Below are 6,745 nucleotides of genomic sequence, written 5' to 3'. Positions count from 1 at the left end.
GGTGAGAGTGACTAAGAAAGTTGTGGTACCTTTTTCCATTGGTAAGTATGAGGATGAAGTGTTGTGTGATGTTGTTCCTACGCAAGCTTGCCATATCTTGTTGGGTAGGCCGTGGCAATTTGATATGAAGGTGACACATGATGGTTTTAAAAATCATTATTCTTTTACTATGAAAAACGAGTATGTTGTACTGTTGTCTATGACTCCAAAGAAAGTATTGGAGGATCATTTGAAAAAGAGAAAGAGAGAAGAGGCCGAAAAAAAGAGTGAACAAAAAAGTGAGATGACCTTAGAAAAAAATGAAAAAAAAAAAGATGAAAAAAAAATTGAAAGGAAAGAGGTCGATAAAAAAATATATATGGCTCAAAAAGAGTGAGCTGCGAGAGATTTTACATGTGCATACTCCACTTGTGTTGATTTCTATAAGGATATTCTCCTTAACATAAGTGATATAACCGGAAATCTTCCGAGCAGTGTTGTTTATCTTTTGCAGGAATTTGAAGAATTATTTTTGGAGGATCTACCTCAAGGATTACCACCTTTGAGGGGAATTGAGCATCAAATTGATCTTGTGCCCGGAAGTGCATTGCCAAATCGTCCAGCTTATAGGAGTAACCCGCAGGAAACAAAAGAGCTACAAAGGCAGGTAAGTGAACTTCTCGATAATGGATTTGTGCGTGAGTCTATGTCTCCTTGTGCTGTGCCTGTTTTGTTGGTTCCTAAGAAAGACGGTTCATAAAGAATGTGTGTGGACTGTAGAGCCATTAATAACATTACCATCAAGTATAGACATCTTATTCCTAGACTAGATGATATGTTAGATGAATTGCATGGTTCTAGAATTTTTAGTAAAATTGATCTTAAAAGTGGTTACCATTAAATTAGGATAAGAGAAGGTGATGAATGAAAAACTTCTTTTAAAACTAAGTATGGATTGTATGAGTGGTTGGTTATGCCATTTGGGTTAACTACTGCACCTAGTACTTTTATGAGGTTGATGAATCATGTTTTGCGTGCTTATATTGGAAAATTTGTTGTGGTATAATTTGATGATATTTTGGTGTATAGTAAAAACTTGAATGTGCATGTTGAACACTTGAGAATTGTGCTAATCACACTTAAAGCTGAACATTTGTATGCTAATTTGAAAAAGTATGTGTTTTGTATAAAAGAGCTTGTGTTTCTTGGATTTGTTGTGAGTGCTCAAGGTGTCAAAGTTGATCAGGACAAGGTAAGTGCAATTTGAGATTTGCCAACGCCTACTTCTATTGGTCAAGTTCGGAGTTTTCATGGTCTTGCAAGTTTCTGTAGGAGATTTGTGAAAGATTTTAGCACTTTGGCGGCTCCTATGATTGCGGTGATCAGAAAGAACGTTCCATTCCATTGGGGTGAGGAGCAAGAGAAGTCTTTTGATATTATTAAGGAAAAATTAATTAATGATCCTTCACTTGTATTGCCTGATTTTTCTAACATTTTTGAAATTGAATGTGATGTGTCAGGTGTAGGAATTGACGGTGTTTTGATGCAAGGTGGACGACCATTTGCATACTTCAGTGAGAAGTTAAGTGGAGCAGCGTTGAATTATCCTACTTACGACAAGGAATTCTATGCCTTGGTTCGTGTGCTTGAGACGTGGCAGCATTATTTGAGGTCAAAAGAATTTGTGATTCATACGGATCATGAATCTTTGAAGCATCTCAAAGGACAACAAAAGCTTAACAAGAGACATGCCAAGTTGGTGGCATTTGTAGAGACTTTTCCCTACATTATCAAGTACAATCAAGGAAAAGAAAACGTGGTAGCGGATGCTCTATCACGAAGGTACGCGCTTCTATCTACTCTAGATTCTAAGTTTTTGGGATTTGAGTATGTAAAAGAGTTGTATGCTCGTGATCTTGATTTTGGTGATATTTATGCGTCGTGTTTGCATGGTCCAAAGGATAAATTTTTCATGCATGATGAATATTTGTTTAAGGAAGATAAGTTGTGTGTGCCCAAATCATCTATTCGTGAATTACTTGTTAGGGAATCACATGGGGGTGGTTTGATGGGACATTTTGGTGTGGCTCACGATGTTGAAAATATTTGTGAGAGGTGTGTGACTTGTAGAAAGGCTAAGTCTAGGACACAACCACATGAATTGTATACTCCACTTCCTGTTTCTAGTGAACCGTGGGTAGATATTTCTATGGATTTTGTTTTAGGACTACCAAGGTCTAAAAAAGGGAGGGATTTTGTTTATGTTGTGGTTGATAGATTTTCGAAAATGGCTCATTTTATTGCTTGTCATAAATCTGATGATGCTTCTCATGTTGCGGATTTATTCTTTAATGAAATTGTGAGATTGCATGGCATGCCTAGGAGTATTGTGTCTGATAGAGATACTCGTTTCTTGAGCTATTTTTGGAAAACATTATGGTGCAAACTTGGTACTAAACTACTATTTTCAACAACATGTCATCCTTAAACGGATGGTCAAACTGAGGTTGTTAATAGGACGTTTGGAACTTTGTTGCGTACTATAATTAAAAAGAATTTGAAGAGTTGGGAGGAATGTTTGCCATTTGTTGAGTTTGCATATAATCGTAGTGTGCATTCTACTACAAATTTTTCACCATTTGAAATTGTGTATGGTTTTAATCCTTTAACCCCGTTGGATTTAATGTCTTTGCCTATGAGTGAAAGGGTTAACATGGATGAAAAAAAAAGGCTGAGTTTGTGAGAAATTTGCATGAGAAGGTGAAAGCGAACATCGAAAAAAAAAACTTGCAATACACAAAGCAAGCAAACAAAGGTAAAAAGAAGGTCGTGTTTGAACCCGGTGATTGGGTTTGGTTGCATTTGAGGAAGGTAAAAAGAAGGTCGTGTTTGAACTCAAGCTAAAAAGTTCAAGGAATCACACTTCAATTATTGATGATGAAGTCACAAGAGGGCGTTGTATTTCTTGATATCCAATTTGGAGGATGTTATAATCTTATTGAGGTCAAAATAGGTCAAGAAAGTGAAGAAATTGAAGACCAAATTCGAAGCTGCGGCGCGCCCGCGCCTTCATTTGCGAGACCCACGCGCGCCCGCGCGTACGAGTGCTAGTTTGACGAGGAATATGCGTACCTCCAGCGCACCCGCTCCTTCCACATCGCGCGCCCGCGCTACATCCTGAAGAAGTTATATGGAAAATGCGTGACTGACGTGCGCCCGCGCGATCGACTTTTACACACACCGAAGGTATTTGTGTGTGTGCGAGATATTAAGCTTATTTTTTATATTTTAAGCTATTTTTGAGTCTTTTATTCCTACTAGGAAACTTTTAGAAGATATTATTATATCTTTAGATATATTTTGCGATATATTTTATTATTTTATAGTTGTATTATAAATACAACAAACATTCATTATTGAACACAATTAAGAATTCAAATTTTTGATATTGATCAATTAAAATTCTCTCTAGAATTTTTATTAAGCTTTTTGCTTAACCAAAATCAAACTTATCAAAGTTCTTCAACTTTGTGGCGTTTGTCGATTGATTATTCTCGTGGGTTGTCAGAAACAGGTTTTCTGAAGGTCCCGTTGTGATCAGTTGTTTTTTTCGTGATTGTTTGTTGTTAGTTTCAAGTAAACTAGAGGTGAATAATCTAAAACTTTTACTTGTTTTCAAGATTGGGCAAATTTCTTGATTTCTTTTGTTATTGGATTGAGAGTACGATTTTAATATAGTCGTGTTTGTCTTCCATATATTAAGAATTCATATCATAGTACCTTCTGGAAGAACCAGAAGAATGAGTGACGTAGGAGTAGTTGAGTCTCAACATCCAAAACAATCTACTGTTTTATTTACTGCTTTATACATTCACAAACCATTAGGACCAACTGATGCATTCAAATCTCCTAAGTTGACCTCTTTCCGCACAAGTACACTTGTTGGTCGATGAGATCCATGAGAAAGGAGAGTTCAGTGGCTCACACTACTGAACTCACTAGCAGCAAGGAGCTACTGCCTCTACAAATTAGTATCAGAACATTAGTAACTCATTACTTGTCCACCTAGTAGTAGTACCAATTCGATCCTGACAGTATTTTATATATTTCAAAACGTTTAAAGTATATGTTGTTTTTAATTTTATGAAAGTGTGATTTTTTTTATTTTGTATTGTTTCATTTCAAATTTATAATAAAATTTTTATTTTAAATAATTTCGAGCTCCCAAGTGTGTAAATTTCGCTGGTTAGTACGTCTTATGCCAAATCCTCTTCTAGTTTGACTGCTTCAGTTTCTCTCTAAGGGCGTGTCCCCGCCTTGTCCGAAGACTTCTTTTGTTTTGGTCTTTCTTTCAAAACTCTATCTTGACAACTTCAAATGTAATAAAAATAAATTTTTTACCCCAAATTCTCCAATATAATAAAACTTGCTCTTACTAAAAATAACATAAAAATGCATCGATAAGCATAATAAAAAGATGAGAACAATGAAATATAATATAATACAAATACATGAACTATTATAAGCCTATCAATGACACATGTGAAATAAAAATAAAATAATTTAAGTAATAAATATATTTAAAAATAATAATATTTTTTAAAAAATAATAATCATTTAAAGAGTGTAAATAAAATTGAAAATATATTTATTTAATATAAAATAAAAATAAATATGAGTGAGTGGACATAAAACCCATGAATAATGAGGGTCAATGTTAAAATGAACTTGGTTAAAAAAAAATGTTAGTATAAATAACATGTTTGCTCTTTCCAAAATATCATACATCATAAATATTTACGTCCTAAAAGCACATTTGTAAATATATATATATATATGTCTATATCTATATTATATATAAAAATAGAATTTTTGCCATTTTTCGTAAAATCCAGCCAAAATTTTGTTACTAAAAATGAAAATTCTGTGAACTAAACCGGAAAAAAATTTATTTTACAAAAATTATACCTTTTCAAATTATTAAATCAATTACTTCATATTAGGAATATTTGGATTATGGATGAATGTTTACAAAGATTTCCAATTTCATGAAATTAAAAATTCCGTAATATTTGCATCTATTTATATGCATATATATCCATTTAAAATTACGCAGGAATATTTACAATATTCCATGATTTCAGCATTCCATTCATATTATTTGCTTTTCAAAAAATTTAAGAATCATCAATTAATTAAGATTTTAAAAAAATCCAACCTAAGATTCGAAAAAAATTTAATATAAATTTATACATATATACGGATATACATACATAATTCCATAATATAATTTATATACATATCACCCTTAAGATTCTATAAATGTTATTCTTAAATATAAATGTATTTCTAAAAAATTCATGCAATAATTACAAAAAATTATGATCAATCTTATCAAATTTTCGAATATATTTTCTTTCTTAATATACAGTATCAACTAAAGATTCAAAACATCAATCAATATAATTCCTTAATTTAATTTTTAAAATTCAAATTTTATACACGATTTAGTTTCAATGAAATACTAGAAAGTATGAGATATTGTCATCGAACTGCATCAGCCGACCTGAAGTACTTTGGGATTCATGTTGGACATATTTGTCAGATGATGTTTTATACAGACAACGTAACGTGCTGCAACATCACAGTATGTATGCATCAATATATTTGTTTTGTTATATCTGTTATTTTTGTAAACTATATATATGTGTTTGTATAATATCTTTTTTTTTTTTTGAATTGATATTGAGTGAAGATGAAATTATAAATTATGCCTTGGTTGAAATCGAAAAATTATTACGAAGCTATGAAAAGAGTTTGCGTGAATTCAATCAATGCCATTTCCAGTGATCAATATTTTCATACTTCACGGAACAGATTAATACATGATGAGTTGTGGTTTGATAGAATATCTTTATCAGAAGAACATGATAATCTTCTTAATAATTTGAACTCTGAGCAACGTCATGTATATGATATGGTGATGAATGCAGTTCATTCAAATAAGGGAAGAGTTTTTTTTTTTTTTTTTATATGGATATGGAGGTACTGGAAAAACATTTGTCTGAAATACTCTATCTGCATTCTTGAGATCAAAGGGAGAGATTGTGTTGAATGTGGCATCCAATGGTATTACATCTCTTGTTTTGCCTGGTGGAAGAACAGCTCACGCTTTGCGATTCCATTAAATCCTAATTCCATTTAATCCTAATGAGGAATCAACATGCAATATCAAACAAGGAAGTCCTCTTGCGGAGCTTATTGAAAAATGTAAGCTTATAATTTGGTATGAAGCCCAATGATGCATAAGTTCTGTTTTGAAGTTTTAGATAAAAACATTATAGATATAATGAGATTTGCCAATCCTTCAAGCCTTCAGTTGACATTTGGGGGAAAAACTGATGTTTTGGGTGGCGATTTTCGTCAAATATTTCCTGTTATTCCAAAAGGCAGTAGACAAGATATTGTTCTCGCGATCATCAATTCTTCGTATATCTGGAGGCATTGCACGGTTTTGAGATTGACGAAAAATATGTGACTACAAACTTTTGGTTTTGATGAAGAATGTGCTAAAACAAAGCAATTTTCTGATTGGGTTGCTAATATAGGAGATGGAAAAATCGGAGAACCAAATGATTGTTATGCGACAATCGATATTCCTGATGACCTTTTGCTGAAAAATTGTAACGATCCTATTGCATCGATAATCGAGAGTACATTTCCATCATCGGACATTTCTATTGGTGATATTGCATATTTTCAGCAG

Source organism: Henckelia pumila, chromosome 1, assembly GCF_033568475.1.
Source record: "Henckelia pumila isolate YLH828 chromosome 1, ASM3356847v2, whole genome shotgun sequence".
NCBI classification, from domain to species: domain Eukaryota; kingdom Viridiplantae; phylum Streptophyta; class Magnoliopsida; order Lamiales; family Gesneriaceae; genus Henckelia; species Henckelia pumila.
The sequence above is the reverse complement of the archived record's forward strand: the minus strand, read 5'-3'. Positions refer to the sequence as shown.